We start from the raw sequence: 9,875 nt of genomic DNA, 5'->3' as shown, positions 1-9,875 counted from the left end.
AAACAGGTCCCTCATGGTCAGTCGCTGCGTTTAGGGTTCGAACCTACGCGGGGAAACGCCATTGGATTTCAAGTCCAACGCCTTAACCTCTTGGCCATCGCAGCATGTGTTTATGGAGAATTCCTATCTGGATTCTGTAAACTGGGTCACTTGGAAAGCCTTCAACAAAAGGCCTGTAAATCAATGATGGCATGACGTAAATATCAGCATAAACAAGTCCCTCATGAGGCATCGCTGCGAGTAGGGTTCGAACATACGCGGGGAGACCCCATTGGATTTCAAGTCCAACTCCTTAACCACTCGGACATCACAGCTTTCATTCCTGGTGAAAGTCTTTCTAAATTGCGCATGCTGAATCACTTTGAAAGTCTTCAGGCAAAGTTTCAGGAAATCAATGATGGCATGACGTAAACATCAGCATAAACAGGTCCCTCATGGTCTGTCGCTGCGTTTAGGGTTCGAACCTACGCGGGGAAACGCCATTGGATTTCGAGTCCAACGCCTTAACCTCTTGGCCATCGCAGCATGTGTTTATGGAGAATTCCTATCTGGATTCTGTAAACTGGGTCACTTGGAAAGCCTTCAACAAAAGGCCTGTAAATCAATGATGGCATGACGTAAATATCAGCATAAACAAGTCCCTCATGAGGCATCGCTGCGAGTAGGGTTCGAACCTACGCGGGGAGACCCCATTGGATTTCAAGTCCAACTCCTTAACCACTCGGACATCACAGCTTTCATTCCTGGTGAAAGTCTTTCTAAATTGCGCATGCTGAATCACTTTGAAAGTCTTCAGGCAAAGTTTCAGGAAATCAATGATGGCATGACGTAAACATCAGCATAAACAAGTCCCTCATGAGCCATCGCTGCGAGTAGGGTTCGAACCTACGCGGGGAGACCCCATTGGATTTCAAGTCCAACTCCTTAACCACTCGGACATCGCAGCTTTCATTCTTGGTGAAAGTCTTTCTAAATTACGAATGCTGAATCACTTTGAAAGTCTTCAACGAAAGTGTCAGGAAATCAATGATGGCATGACGTAAACATCAGCATAAACAGGTCCCTCATGGTCACTCGCTGCGAGTAGGGTTCGAACCTACGCGGGGAAACCCCATTGGATTTCGAGTCCAACGCCTTAACCTCTCGGCCATCGCAGCTTGTGTTTCAGCAGAATTCCTTTCTGAATTCTGTAAACTGGGTCACTTGGAAAGCCTTCAACAAAAGGCCTGTAAATCAATGATGGCATGACGTAAACATCAGCATAAACAAGTCCCTCATGAGGCATGGCTGCGAGTTGGGTTCGAACCTACGCGGGGAAACCCTGTTGGATTTCAAGTCCAACTCCATAACCACTCGGACATCAAAGCTTTCTTTCCTGGTGAAAGTCTTTCTAAATTGCGCATGCTGAATCACTTTGAAAGTCTTCAGGCAAAGTTTCAGGAAATCAATGATGGCATGACGTAAACATCAGCATAAACAAGTCCCTCATGAGCCCTCGCTGCGAGTAGGGTTCGAACCTACGCGGGGAGACCCCATTGGATTTCAAGTCCAACTCCTTAACCACTCGGACATCGCAGCTTTCATTCTTGGTGAAAGTCTTTCTAAATTACGAATGCTGAATCACTTTGAAAGTCTTCAACGAAAGTGTCAGGAAATCAATGATGGCATGACGTAAACATCAGCATAAACAGGTCCCTCATGGTCACTCGCTGCGAGTAGGGTTCGAACCTACGCGGGGAAACCCCATTGGATTTCAAGTCCAACGCCTTAACCTCTCGGCCATCGCAGCATGTGTTTATGGAGAATACCTATCTGGATTCTGTAAACTGGGTCACTTGGAAAGCCTTCAACAACTTGTCTGTAAATCAATTGTGGCATGACGTAACCATCAGCATAAACAAATCCCTCACGGTCAATCGCTGCGAGTAGGGTTCGAACCTACGTGGGGAAACCCCATTGGATTTCAAGTCCAACTCCTTAACCACTCGGACATCGCAGCTTTCTTTCTGGGTGAAAGTCTTTCTAAATTACGAATGCTGAATCACTTTGAAAGTCTTCAACGAAAGTGTCGGGAAATCAATGATGGCATGACGTAAACATCAGCATAAACAAATCCCTCACGGTCAATCGCTGCGAGTGGGGTTCGAACCTACGCGGGGAAACCCCATTGGATTTCAAGTCCAACTCCTTAACCACTCGGACATCAAAGCTTTCTTTCCTGGTGAAAGTCTTTCTAAATTGCGCATGCTGAATCACTTTGAAAGTCTTCAGGCAAAGTTTCAGGAAATCAATGATGGCATGACGTAAACATCAGCATAAACAAATCCCTCACGGTCAATCGCTGCGAGTAGGGTTCGAACCTACGCGGGGAAACCCCATTGGATTTCAAGTCCAACTCCTTAACCACTCGGACATCGCAGCTTTCTTTCTGGGTGAAAGTCTTTCTAAATTACGAATGCTGAATCACTTTGAAAGTCTTCAACGAAAGTGTCGGGAAATCAATGATGGCATGACGTAAACATCAGCATAAACAAATCCCTCACGGTCAATCGCTGCGAGTGGGGTTCGAACCTACGCGGGGAAACCCCATTGGATTTCAAGTCCAACTCCTTAACCACTCGGACATCAAAGCTTTCTTTCCTGGTGAAAGTCTTTCTAAATTGCGCATGCTGAATCACTTTGAAAGTCTTCAGGCAAAGTTTCAGGAAATCAATGATGGCATGACGTAAACATCAGCATAAACAAATCCCTCACGGTCAATCGCTGCGAGTAGGGTTCGAACCTACGCGGGGAAACCCCATTGGATTTTAAGTCCAACTCCTTAACCACTCGGACATCGCAGCTTTCATTCTGGGTGAAAGTCTTTCTAAATTACGAATGCTGAATCACTTTGAAAGTCTTCAACAAAAGTGTCAGGAAATCAATGATGGCATGACGTAAACATCAGCATAAACAGGTCCCTCATGGTCACTCGCTGCGAGTAGGGTTCGAACCTACGCGGGGAGACCCCATTGGATTTCGAGTCCAACGCCTTAACCTCTCGGCCATCGCAGCTTGTGTTTAAGGAGAATTCCTTTCTGAATTCTGTAAACTGGGTCACTTGGAAAGCCTTCAACAAAAGATCTGTAAATCAATGATGGCATGATGTAAACATCAGCATAAACAAGTCCCTCATGAGGCATCGCTGCGAGTAGGGTTCGAACCTACACGGGGAGACCCCATTGGATTTCAAGTCCAACTCCTTAACCACTCAGACATCACAGCTTTTGTCCCTGGTGAAAGTCTTTCTAAATTGCGCATGCTGAGTCACTTTGAAAGTCTTCAGGCAAAGTTTCAGGAAATCAATGATGGCATGACGTACACATCAGCATAAACAAGTCCCTCATGAGCCATCGCTGCGAGTAGGGTTCGAACCTACGCAGGGAGACCCCATTGGATTTCGAGTCCAACGCCTTAACCTTTCGCCCATCGCAGCATGTGTTTATGGAGAATTCCTATCTGGATTCTGTAAACTGGGTCACTTGGAAAGCCTTCAACAACTTGTCTGTAAATCAATTGTGGCATGACGTAACCATCAGCATAAACAAATCCCTCACGGTCAATCGCTGCGAGTAGGGTTCGAACCTACGCGGGGTAACCCCATTGGATTTCAAGTCCAACTCCATAACCACTCGGACATCGCAGCTTTCATTCTGGGTGAAAGTCTTTCTAAATTACGAATGCTGAATCACTTTGAAAGTGTTCAACGAAAGTGTCAGGAAATCAATGATGGCATGACGTAAACATCAGCATAAACAGGTCCCTCATGGTCAGTCGCTGCGTTTAGGGTTCGAACCTACGCGGGGAAACGCCATTGGATTTCGAGTCCAACGCCTTAACCTCTTGGCCATCGCAGCATGTGTTTATGGAGAATTCCTATCTGGATTCTGTAAACTGGGTCACTTGGAAAGCCTTCAACAAAAGGCCTGTAAATCAATGATGGCATGACGTAAATATCAGCATAAACAAGTCCCTCATGAGGCATCGCTGCGAGTAGGGTTCGAACCTACGCGGGGAGACCCCATTGGATTTCAAGTCCAACTCCTTAACCACTCGGACATCACAGCTTTCATTCCTGGTGAAAGTCTTTCTAAATTGCGCATGCTGAATCACTTTGAAAGTCTTCAGGCAAAGTTTCAGGAAATCAATGATGGCATGACGTAAACATCAGCATAAACAAGTCCCTCATGAGCCATCGCTGCGAGTAGGGTTCGAACCTACGCGGGGAGACCCCATTGGATTTCAAGTCCAACTCCTTAACCACTCGGCCATCGCAGCTTGTGTTTCAGCAGAATTCCTTTCTGAATTCTGTAAACTGGGTCACTTGGAAAGCCTTCAACAAAAGGCCTGTAAATCAATGATGGCATGACGTAAACATCAGCATAAACAAGTCCCTCATGAGGCATGGCTGCGAGTTGGGTTCGAACCTACGCGGGGAAACCCCGTTGGATTTCAAGTCCAACTCCTTAACCACTCGGACATCGCAGCTTTCATTCTTGGTGAAAGTCTTTCTAAATTACGAATGCTGAATCACTTTGAAAGTCTTCAACGAAAGTGTCAGGAAATCAATGATGGCATGACGTAAACATCAGCATAAACAGGTCCCTCATGGTCACTCGCTGCGAGTAGGGTTCGAACCTACGCGGGGAAACCCCATTGGATTTCGAGTCCAACGCCTTAACCTCTCGGCCATCGCAGCTTGTGTTTCAGCAGAATTCCTTTCTGAATTCTGTAAACTGGGTCACTTGGAAAGCCTTCAACAAAAGGCCTGTAAATCAATGATGGCATGACGTAAACATCAGCATAAACAAGTCCCTCATGAGGCATGGCTGCGAGTTGGGTTTGAACCTACGCGGGGAAACCCCGTTGGATTTCAAGTCCAACTCCATAACCACTCGGACATCAAAGCTTTCTTTCCTGGTGAAAGTCTTTCTAAATTGCGCATGCTGAATCACTTTGAAAGTCTTCAGGCAAAGTTTCAGGAAATCAATGATGGCATGACGTAAACATCAGCATAAACAAGTCCCTCATGAGCCCTCGCTGCGAGTAGGGTTCGAACCTACGCGGGGAGACCCCATTGGATTTCAAGTCCAACTCCTTAACCACTCGGACATCGCAGCTTTCATTCTTGGTGAAAGTCTTTCTAAATTACGAATGCTGAATCACTTTGAAAGTCTTCAACGAAAGTGTCAGGAAATCAATGATGGCATGACGTAAACATCAGCATAAACAGGTCCCTCATGGTCACTCGCTGCGAGTAGGGTTCGAACCTACGCGGGGAAACCCCATTGGATTTCAAGTCCAACGCCTTAACCTCTCGGCCATCGCAGCATGTGTTTATGGAGAATACCTATCTGGATTCTGTAAACTGGGTCACTTGGAAAGCCTTCAACAACTTGTCTGTAAATCAATTGTGGCATGACGTAACCATCAGCATAAACAAGTCCCTCATGAGGCATCGCTGGGAGTAGGGTTGGAACCTACGCGGGGAGACCCCATTGGATTTCAAGTCCAACTCCTTAACCACTCGGACATCACAGCTTTAGTTCCTGGTGAAAGTCTTTCTAAATTGCGCATGCTGAATCACTTTGAAAGTCTTCAGGCAAAGTTTCAGGAAATCAATGATGGCATGACGTAAACATCAGCATAAACAAGTCCCTCATGAGGCATCGCTGCGAGTAGGGTTCGAACCTACGCGGGGAGACCCCATTGGATTTCAAGTCCAACGCCTTAACCTCTTGGCCATCGCAACATGTGTTTATGGAGAATTCCTATCTGGATTCTGTAAACTGGGTCACTTGGAAAGCCTTCAACAACTTGTCTGTAAATCAATTGTGGCATGACGTAACCATCAGCATAAACAAATCCCTCACGGTCAATCGCTGCGAGTAGGGTTCGAACCTAAGTGGGGAAACCCCATTGGATTTCAAGTCCAACTCCTTAACCACTCGGACATCGCAGCTTTCATTCTGGGTGAAAGTCTTTCTAAATTACGAATGCTGAATCACTTTGAAAGTCTTCAACGAAAGTGTCGGGAAATCAATGATGGCATGACGTAAACATCAGCATAAACAAATCCCTCACGGTCAATCGCTGCGAGTGGGGTTCGAACCTACGCGGGGAAACCCCATTGGATTTCAAGTCCAACTCCTTAACCACTCGGACATCAAAGCTTTCTTTCCTGATGAAAGTCTTTCTAAATTGCGCATGCTGAATCACTTTGAAAGTCTTCAGGCAAAGTTTCAGGAAATCAATGATGGCATGACGTAAACATCAGCATAAACAAATCCCTCACGGTCAATCGCTGCGATTAGGGTTCGAACCTACGCGGGGAAACCCCATTGGATTTCAAGTCCAACTCCTTAACCACTCGGACATCGCAGCTTTCATTCTGGGTGAAAGTATTTCTAAATTGCGCTTGCTGAATCACTTTGAAAGTCTTCAGGCAAAGTTTCAGGAAATCAATGATGGCATGACGTAAACATCAGCATAAACAAATCCCTCACGGTCAATCGCTGCGAGTAGGGTTCGAACCTACGCAGGGAAACCCCATTGGATTTCAAGTCCAACTCCTTAAGCACTCGGACATCGCAGCTTTCATTCTGGGTGAAAGTCTTTCTAAATTACGAATGCTGAATCACTTTGAAAGTGTTCAACGAAAGTGTCAGGAAATCAATGATGGCATGACGTAAACATCAGCATAAACAGGTCAGTCATGGTCACTCGCTGCGTTTAGGGCTCGAACCTACGCGGGGAAACCCCATTGGATTTCGAGTCCAACGCCTTAACCTCTTGGCCATCGCAGCATGTGTTTATGGAGAATTCCTATCTGGATTCTGTAAACTGGGTCACTTGGAAAACCTTCAACAAAAGGCCTGTAAATCAATGATGGCATGACGTAAATATCAGCATAAACAAGTCCCTCATGAGGCATCGCTGCGAGTAGGGTTCGAACCTACGCGGGGAGACCCCATTGGATTTCAAGTCCAACTCCTTAACCACTCGGACATCACAGCTTTCATTCCTGGTGAAAGTCTTTCTAAATTGCGCATGCTGATTCACTTTGAAAGTCTTCAGGCAAAGTTTCAGGAAATCAATGATGGCATGACGTAAACATCAGCATAAACAAGTCTCTCATGAGCCATCGCTGCGAGTAGGGTTCGAACCTACGCGGGGAGACCCCATTGGATTTCAAGTCCAACTCCTTAACCACTCGGACATCGCAGCTTTCATTCTGGGTGAAAGTCTTTCTAAATTACGAATGCTGAATCACTTTGAAAGTCTTCAACGAAAGTGTCAGGAAATCAATGATGGCATGACGTAAACATCAGCATAAACAGGTCCCTCATGGTCACTCGCTGCGAGTAGGGTTCGAACCTACGCGGGGAAACCCCATTGGATTTCGAGTCCAACGCCTTAACCTCTCGGCCATCGCAGCTTGTGTTTCAGCAGAATTCCTTTCTGAATTCTGTAAACTGGGTCACTTGGAAAGCCTTCAACAAAAGGCCTGTAAATCAATGATGGCATGACGTAAACATCAGCATAAACAAGTCCCTCATGAGGCATGGCTGCGAGTTGGGTTCGAACCTACGCGGGGAAACCCCGTCGGATTTCAAGTCCAACTCCATAACCACTCGGACATCAAAGCTTTCTTTCCTGGTGAAAGTCTTTCTAAATTGCGCATGCTGAATCACTTTGAAAGTCTTCAGGCAAAGTTTCAGGAAATCAATGATGGCATGACGTAAACATCAGCATAAACAAGTCCCTCATGAGCCATCGCTGCGAGTAGGGTTCGAACCTACGCGGGGAGACCCCATTGGATTTCAAGTCCAACTCCTTAACCACTCGGACATCGCAGCTTTAATTCTTAGTGAAAGTCTTTCTAAATTACGAATGCTGAATCACTTTGAAAGTCTTCAACGAAAGTGTCAGGAAATCAATGATGGCATGAAGTAAACATCAGCATAAACAGGTCCCTCATGGTCACTCGCTGCGAGTAGGGTTCGAACCTACGCGGGGAAACCCCATTGGATTTCGAGTCCAACTCCTTAACCACTCGGACATCAAAGCTTTCTTTCCTGATGAAAGTCTTTCTAAATTGCGCATGCTGAATCACTTTGAAAGTCTTCAGGCAAAGTTTCAGGAAATCAATGATGGCATGACGTAAACATCAGCATAAACAAATCCCTCACGGTCAATCGCTGCGATTAGGGTTCGAACCTACGCGGGGAAACCCCATTGGATTTCAAGTCCAACTCCTTAACCACTCGGACATCGCAGCTTTCATTCTGGGTGAAAGTATTTCTAAATTGCGCTTGCTGAATCACTTTGAAAGTCTTCAGGCAAAGTTTCAGGAAATCAATGATGGCATGACGTAAACATCAGCATAAACAAATCCCTCACGGTCAATCGCTGCGAGTAGGGTTCGAACCTACGCAGGGAAACCCCATTGGATTTCAAGTCCAACTCCTTAACCACTCGGACATCGCAGCTTTCATTCTGGGTGAAAGTCTTTCTAAATTACGAATGCTGAATCACTTTGAAAGTGTTCAACGAAAGTGTCAGGAAATCAATGATGGCATGACGTAAACATCAGCATAAACAGGTCAGTCATGGTCACTCGCTGCGTTTAGGGTTCGAACCTACGCGGGGAAACCCCATTGGATTTCGAGTCCAACGCCTTAACCTCTTGGCCATCGCAGCATGTGTTTATGGAGAATTCCTATCTGGATTCTGTAAACTGGGTCACTTGGAAAACCTTCAACAAAAGGCCTGTAAATCAATGATGGCATGACGTAAATATCAGCATAAACAAGTCCCTCATGAGGCATCGCTGCGAGTAGGGTTCGAACCTACGCGGGGAGACCCCATTGGATTTCAAGTCCAACTCCTTAACCACTCGGACATCACAGCTTTCATTCCTGGTGAAAGTCTTTCTAAATTGCGCATGCTGATTCACTTTGAAAGTCTTCAGGCAAAGTTTCAGGAAATCAATGATGGCATGACGTAAACATCAGCATAAACAAGTCTCTCATGAGCCATCGCTGCGAGTAGGGTTCGAACCTACGCGGGGAGACCCCATTGGATTTCAAGTCCAACTCCTTAACCACTCGGACATCGCAGCTTTCATTCTTGGTGAAAGTCTTTCTAAATTACGAATGCTGAATCACTTTGAAAGTCTTCAACGAAAGTGTCAGGAAATCAATGATGGCATGACGTAAACATCAGCATAAACAGGTCCCTCATGGTCACTCGCTGCGAGTAGGGTTCGAACCTACGCGGGGAAACCCCATTGGATTTCGAGTCCAACGCCTTAACCTCTCGGCCATCGCAGCTTGTGTTTCAGCAGAATTCCTTTCTGAATTCTGTAAACTGGGTCACTTGGAAAGCCTTCAACAAAAGGCCTGTAAATCAATGATGGCATGACGTAAACATCAGCATAAACAAGTCCCTCATGAGGCATGGCTGCGAGTTGGGTTCGAACCTACGCGGGGAAACCCCGTCGGATTTCAAGTCCAACTCCATAACCACTCGGACATCAAAGCTTTCTTTCCTGGTGAAAGTCTTTCTAAATTGCGCATGCTGAATCACTTTGAAAGTCTTCAGGCAAAGTTTCAGGAAATCAATGATGGCATGACGTAAACATCAGCATAAACAAATCCCTCACGGTCAATCGCTGCGATTAGGGTTCGAACCTACGCGGGGAAACCCCATTGGATTTCAAGTCCAACTCCTTAACCACTCGGACATCGCAGCTTTAATTCTTAGTGAAAGTCTTTCTAAATTACGAATGCTGAATCACTTTGAAAGTCTTCAACGAAAGTGTCAGGAAATCA

General features: G+C 45.8%; 44 non-coding genes across 44 annotated transcripts; all 44 read right to left on the bottom strand.

Moving 5' to 3' along the window:
• Positions 1 to 22: 22 nt before the first annotated feature.
• On the bottom strand, positions 23 to 104 carry trnas-uga (transfer RNA serine (anticodon UGA)). The gene has a single exon. It is a non-coding gene; the product is annotated as a tRNA-Ser (tRNA).
• Positions 105 to 232: 128 nt separating this feature from the next.
• trnas-uga (transfer RNA serine (anticodon UGA)) lies at positions 233 to 314 on the bottom strand. Its single transcript has one exon. It is a non-coding gene; the product is annotated as a tRNA-Ser (tRNA).
• Positions 315 to 443: 129 nt separating this feature from the next.
• On the bottom strand, positions 444 to 525 carry trnas-cga (transfer RNA serine (anticodon CGA)). The gene has a single exon. It is a non-coding gene; the product is annotated as a tRNA-Ser (tRNA).
• Positions 526 to 653: 128 nt separating this feature from the next.
• Positions 654 to 735, bottom strand: trnas-uga (transfer RNA serine (anticodon UGA)). Its single transcript has one exon. It is a non-coding gene; the product is annotated as a tRNA-Ser (tRNA).
• A 129-nt stretch (positions 736 to 864) lies between these two features.
• Positions 865 to 946, bottom strand: trnas-uga (transfer RNA serine (anticodon UGA)). The gene has a single exon. It is a non-coding gene; the product is annotated as a tRNA-Ser (tRNA).
• Positions 947 to 1,075: 129 nt separating this feature from the next.
• trnas-cga (transfer RNA serine (anticodon CGA)) lies at positions 1,076 to 1,157 on the bottom strand. The gene has a single exon. It is a non-coding gene; the product is annotated as a tRNA-Ser (tRNA).
• Positions 1,158 to 1,496: 339 nt separating this feature from the next.
• On the bottom strand, positions 1,497 to 1,578 carry trnas-uga (transfer RNA serine (anticodon UGA)). Its single transcript has one exon. It is a non-coding gene; the product is annotated as a tRNA-Ser (tRNA).
• A 129-nt stretch (positions 1,579 to 1,707) lies between these two features.
• Positions 1,708 to 1,789, bottom strand: trnas-uga (transfer RNA serine (anticodon UGA)). Its single transcript has one exon. It is a non-coding gene; the product is annotated as a tRNA-Ser (tRNA).
• Positions 1,790 to 1,917: 128 nt separating this feature from the next.
• Positions 1,918 to 1,999, bottom strand: trnas-uga (transfer RNA serine (anticodon UGA)). Its single transcript has one exon. It is a non-coding gene; the product is annotated as a tRNA-Ser (tRNA).
• A 129-nt stretch (positions 2,000 to 2,128) lies between these two features.
• Positions 2,129 to 2,210, bottom strand: trnas-uga (transfer RNA serine (anticodon UGA)). The gene has a single exon. It is a non-coding gene; the product is annotated as a tRNA-Ser (tRNA).
• Positions 2,211 to 2,339: 129 nt separating this feature from the next.
• Positions 2,340 to 2,421, bottom strand: trnas-uga (transfer RNA serine (anticodon UGA)). The gene has a single exon. It is a non-coding gene; the product is annotated as a tRNA-Ser (tRNA).
• A 129-nt stretch (positions 2,422 to 2,550) lies between these two features.
• On the bottom strand, positions 2,551 to 2,632 carry trnas-uga (transfer RNA serine (anticodon UGA)). The gene has a single exon. It is a non-coding gene; the product is annotated as a tRNA-Ser (tRNA).
• Positions 2,633 to 2,761: 129 nt separating this feature from the next.
• Positions 2,762 to 2,843, bottom strand: trnal-uaa (transfer RNA leucine (anticodon UAA)). Its single transcript has one exon. It is a non-coding gene; the product is annotated as a tRNA-Leu (tRNA).
• A 129-nt stretch (positions 2,844 to 2,972) lies between these two features.
• On the bottom strand, positions 2,973 to 3,054 carry trnas-cga (transfer RNA serine (anticodon CGA)). Its single transcript has one exon. It is a non-coding gene; the product is annotated as a tRNA-Ser (tRNA).
• Positions 3,055 to 3,182: 128 nt separating this feature from the next.
• trnas-uga (transfer RNA serine (anticodon UGA)) lies at positions 3,183 to 3,264 on the bottom strand. The gene has a single exon. It is a non-coding gene; the product is annotated as a tRNA-Ser (tRNA).
• Positions 3,265 to 3,393: 129 nt separating this feature from the next.
• trnas-cga (transfer RNA serine (anticodon CGA)) lies at positions 3,394 to 3,475 on the bottom strand. The gene has a single exon. It is a non-coding gene; the product is annotated as a tRNA-Ser (tRNA).
• Positions 3,476 to 3,603: 128 nt separating this feature from the next.
• trnas-uga (transfer RNA serine (anticodon UGA)) lies at positions 3,604 to 3,685 on the bottom strand. The gene has a single exon. It is a non-coding gene; the product is annotated as a tRNA-Ser (tRNA).
• Positions 3,686 to 3,814: 129 nt separating this feature from the next.
• On the bottom strand, positions 3,815 to 3,896 carry trnas-cga (transfer RNA serine (anticodon CGA)). The gene has a single exon. It is a non-coding gene; the product is annotated as a tRNA-Ser (tRNA).
• A 128-nt stretch (positions 3,897 to 4,024) lies between these two features.
• Positions 4,025 to 4,106, bottom strand: trnas-uga (transfer RNA serine (anticodon UGA)). Its single transcript has one exon. It is a non-coding gene; the product is annotated as a tRNA-Ser (tRNA).
• A 129-nt stretch (positions 4,107 to 4,235) lies between these two features.
• On the bottom strand, positions 4,236 to 4,317 carry trnas-uga (transfer RNA serine (anticodon UGA)). Its single transcript has one exon. It is a non-coding gene; the product is annotated as a tRNA-Ser (tRNA).
• Positions 4,318 to 4,445: 128 nt separating this feature from the next.
• trnas-uga (transfer RNA serine (anticodon UGA)) lies at positions 4,446 to 4,527 on the bottom strand. The gene has a single exon. It is a non-coding gene; the product is annotated as a tRNA-Ser (tRNA).
• A 129-nt stretch (positions 4,528 to 4,656) lies between these two features.
• trnas-cga (transfer RNA serine (anticodon CGA)) lies at positions 4,657 to 4,738 on the bottom strand. The gene has a single exon. It is a non-coding gene; the product is annotated as a tRNA-Ser (tRNA).
• A 128-nt stretch (positions 4,739 to 4,866) lies between these two features.
• trnas-uga (transfer RNA serine (anticodon UGA)) lies at positions 4,867 to 4,948 on the bottom strand. The gene has a single exon. It is a non-coding gene; the product is annotated as a tRNA-Ser (tRNA).
• A 129-nt stretch (positions 4,949 to 5,077) lies between these two features.
• Positions 5,078 to 5,159, bottom strand: trnas-uga (transfer RNA serine (anticodon UGA)). The gene has a single exon. It is a non-coding gene; the product is annotated as a tRNA-Ser (tRNA).
• A 129-nt stretch (positions 5,160 to 5,288) lies between these two features.
• trnas-uga (transfer RNA serine (anticodon UGA)) lies at positions 5,289 to 5,370 on the bottom strand. The gene has a single exon. It is a non-coding gene; the product is annotated as a tRNA-Ser (tRNA).
• A 128-nt stretch (positions 5,371 to 5,498) lies between these two features.
• Positions 5,499 to 5,580, bottom strand: trnas-uga (transfer RNA serine (anticodon UGA)). The gene has a single exon. It is a non-coding gene; the product is annotated as a tRNA-Ser (tRNA).
• A 129-nt stretch (positions 5,581 to 5,709) lies between these two features.
• Positions 5,710 to 5,791, bottom strand: trnas-uga (transfer RNA serine (anticodon UGA)). Its single transcript has one exon. It is a non-coding gene; the product is annotated as a tRNA-Ser (tRNA).
• A 128-nt stretch (positions 5,792 to 5,919) lies between these two features.
• trnas-uga (transfer RNA serine (anticodon UGA)) lies at positions 5,920 to 6,001 on the bottom strand. Its single transcript has one exon. It is a non-coding gene; the product is annotated as a tRNA-Ser (tRNA).
• A 129-nt stretch (positions 6,002 to 6,130) lies between these two features.
• trnas-uga (transfer RNA serine (anticodon UGA)) lies at positions 6,131 to 6,212 on the bottom strand. Its single transcript has one exon. It is a non-coding gene; the product is annotated as a tRNA-Ser (tRNA).
• A 129-nt stretch (positions 6,213 to 6,341) lies between these two features.
• Positions 6,342 to 6,423, bottom strand: trnas-uga (transfer RNA serine (anticodon UGA)). The gene has a single exon. It is a non-coding gene; the product is annotated as a tRNA-Ser (tRNA).
• Positions 6,424 to 6,552: 129 nt separating this feature from the next.
• On the bottom strand, positions 6,553 to 6,634 carry trnas-uga (transfer RNA serine (anticodon UGA)). The gene has a single exon. It is a non-coding gene; the product is annotated as a tRNA-Ser (tRNA).
• A 129-nt stretch (positions 6,635 to 6,763) lies between these two features.
• On the bottom strand, positions 6,764 to 6,845 carry trnas-cga (transfer RNA serine (anticodon CGA)). Its single transcript has one exon. It is a non-coding gene; the product is annotated as a tRNA-Ser (tRNA).
• A 128-nt stretch (positions 6,846 to 6,973) lies between these two features.
• On the bottom strand, positions 6,974 to 7,055 carry trnas-uga (transfer RNA serine (anticodon UGA)). Its single transcript has one exon. It is a non-coding gene; the product is annotated as a tRNA-Ser (tRNA).
• A 129-nt stretch (positions 7,056 to 7,184) lies between these two features.
• Positions 7,185 to 7,266, bottom strand: trnas-uga (transfer RNA serine (anticodon UGA)). The gene has a single exon. It is a non-coding gene; the product is annotated as a tRNA-Ser (tRNA).
• A 129-nt stretch (positions 7,267 to 7,395) lies between these two features.
• trnas-cga (transfer RNA serine (anticodon CGA)) lies at positions 7,396 to 7,477 on the bottom strand. Its single transcript has one exon. It is a non-coding gene; the product is annotated as a tRNA-Ser (tRNA).
• Positions 7,478 to 7,816: 339 nt separating this feature from the next.
• trnas-uga (transfer RNA serine (anticodon UGA)) lies at positions 7,817 to 7,898 on the bottom strand. The gene has a single exon. It is a non-coding gene; the product is annotated as a tRNA-Ser (tRNA).
• A 129-nt stretch (positions 7,899 to 8,027) lies between these two features.
• On the bottom strand, positions 8,028 to 8,109 carry trnas-cga (transfer RNA serine (anticodon CGA)). Its single transcript has one exon. It is a non-coding gene; the product is annotated as a tRNA-Ser (tRNA).
• A 129-nt stretch (positions 8,110 to 8,238) lies between these two features.
• trnas-uga (transfer RNA serine (anticodon UGA)) lies at positions 8,239 to 8,320 on the bottom strand. The gene has a single exon. It is a non-coding gene; the product is annotated as a tRNA-Ser (tRNA).
• Positions 8,321 to 8,449: 129 nt separating this feature from the next.
• trnas-uga (transfer RNA serine (anticodon UGA)) lies at positions 8,450 to 8,531 on the bottom strand. The gene has a single exon. It is a non-coding gene; the product is annotated as a tRNA-Ser (tRNA).
• A 129-nt stretch (positions 8,532 to 8,660) lies between these two features.
• On the bottom strand, positions 8,661 to 8,742 carry trnas-cga (transfer RNA serine (anticodon CGA)). The gene has a single exon. It is a non-coding gene; the product is annotated as a tRNA-Ser (tRNA).
• Positions 8,743 to 8,870: 128 nt separating this feature from the next.
• On the bottom strand, positions 8,871 to 8,952 carry trnas-uga (transfer RNA serine (anticodon UGA)). Its single transcript has one exon. It is a non-coding gene; the product is annotated as a tRNA-Ser (tRNA).
• Positions 8,953 to 9,081: 129 nt separating this feature from the next.
• On the bottom strand, positions 9,082 to 9,163 carry trnas-uga (transfer RNA serine (anticodon UGA)). The gene has a single exon. It is a non-coding gene; the product is annotated as a tRNA-Ser (tRNA).
• A 129-nt stretch (positions 9,164 to 9,292) lies between these two features.
• Positions 9,293 to 9,374, bottom strand: trnas-cga (transfer RNA serine (anticodon CGA)). Its single transcript has one exon. It is a non-coding gene; the product is annotated as a tRNA-Ser (tRNA).
• Positions 9,375 to 9,713: 339 nt separating this feature from the next.
• On the bottom strand, positions 9,714 to 9,795 carry trnas-uga (transfer RNA serine (anticodon UGA)). Its single transcript has one exon. It is a non-coding gene; the product is annotated as a tRNA-Ser (tRNA).
• Between the last annotated feature and the right edge of the window lie 80 nt (positions 9,796 to 9,875).

Source organism: Osmerus eperlanus, chromosome 16, assembly GCF_963692335.1.
Source record: "Osmerus eperlanus chromosome 16, fOsmEpe2.1, whole genome shotgun sequence".
NCBI classification, from domain to species: Eukaryota; Metazoa; Chordata; class Actinopteri; order Osmeriformes; family Osmeridae; genus Osmerus; species Osmerus eperlanus.
The sequence above is the reverse complement of the archived record's forward strand: the minus strand, read 5'-3'. Positions and strand labels throughout refer to the sequence as shown.